Here is a 1,653-nt window from a genome sequence, read left to right as displayed (position 1 = left end):
GTGTTAGTGCTCTGAGACGATGTTTGTTGTGACTTGGTGCTTTATAAAGAAACTGAAATGAATTGAATTACATAGAAAAATATTCATTATTATCACTTTTATCACCTTAATAAGTAATTTATATCTTTAATGATGTTTCTGCAGCTCTATGAATACATTAGGTGTCAGGCCAGCCAACCTGCTCGCCTCCATTCAAGGGTATTCCAGCATCTGTTCATCCCGCAGCAATTAATCATTTTGATTTGGGCTTTAAAATCGACTTCTTGCAGGGGACCTTTTGACAAGAATAACAAAGCAATTTAGCCAGGAGCCACTCCTCCGACACCTTATTAGCCGCGCTGCCACAGTAAGACCTGCTCACACACTTCTTTTCTTTTTCTTGCAGCTGATTATCTGAATGAATTTTAGCGACRCAGCCTCAGCGTGGTGGTTCTGTCAGAGCCACGCCCTCAAATCCCTTTTTACTGCTGACAACATCTCAGAATCTCCTTTGCAAATCCCTCCTCAAAAAGTTTTCAACCTGTCAGTTTCCTCTAAGAGCAGGATAATCCCCCACACCCCTCTCCTTCTCTCTTTCTTCATGCCCTCTTCTCTCCCATCGTCTCAATCCCTCCATCTCATTTCTTTTCCTTCTCTGCTGTGTCTTTTCTCTCTCTCTCTCTCTCTGGCCCGGATCCCTTCTGCACAAGGGGCCCTATTGTATGGTCTTAATCCAGAGGCAACACAGCTTTAGGGACATGCAGGGATAAAAGGCCCATCAAGCCCACAACTTTATGGGGGCAAATCTCTCCCTAATCCTTCGCTTTATCTAAACAAAAGCCCCTCTGCCTTAATCCACCTATGTGTTGAGAGGGGAGAAAGAAGGGACAAAACGAAGGGAGCGACAGAGAAGAGATGAGAAAACAAGAGAGAAAAAGCTCACTTTTTTTGGGGAATTGAAGAAGATTCTGGGTTAAAGTTTCCTGGACGTGGTGAACAATCCTCAGCAGCTCTCACCTGCAGGACATCTGACACCGGACCTGTCAGCAGTCCTGTTCTGTCAGCACTTTGAAAAATGTCTCTTATTTCCAAACACAAATTCAGACTTTAAATCACAGGTTCTTAAACTGTGGGGTTCAAAAACACACCAAGAGGAAGAAACATGGCAGCTGACACCACTCAGACACTTTGTTTTAATAACACACATCATCTTTAAATGACTCACTTCATATTTTCTTTCTTACTGGAATCGTCCAAAGCAACGAAACATCAGGATGTTTCTGTTATTGGGTCATGTACAGTATATATCTTCAGATATTTCTCATCCTCTAAAATGAATCTTTTCACRTATATTTTGATCTTTATTGGGAAGCTGTGCAGCATTTAAATTAAAGAACATGTGTCAATACAAGTTTGTACCGTTTTATCAAAGAAATAAAATCACACAAAGGGTTGTTRAATAAATAAAGCCAATGAAAATAAAGATCATAAAAATCTGTAAACATTTGATGAACAATTTGATTGAAATTTTGGTTCAACAGAATAATTAAAATGCAAATTAGGAAAGTGTCTCTGACAAACAGGATGGTTTCCTAAAGGCACAGTGTGTAGGATTTGTTGTTTTCAGCGACATCTAGTGGTTGAGTGGTTGAATCATCCTCCCTGGTCCTCCCC

This window comes from Austrofundulus limnaeus, unplaced genomic scaffold (genome assembly GCF_001266775.1).
Source record: "Austrofundulus limnaeus strain Quisiro unplaced genomic scaffold, Austrofundulus_limnaeus-1.0 Scaffold1437, whole genome shotgun sequence".
In the NCBI taxonomy this organism is placed as follows: domain Eukaryota; kingdom Metazoa; phylum Chordata; class Actinopteri; order Cyprinodontiformes; family Rivulidae; genus Austrofundulus; species Austrofundulus limnaeus.
Note: the sequence above shows the minus strand (reverse complement) of the source record.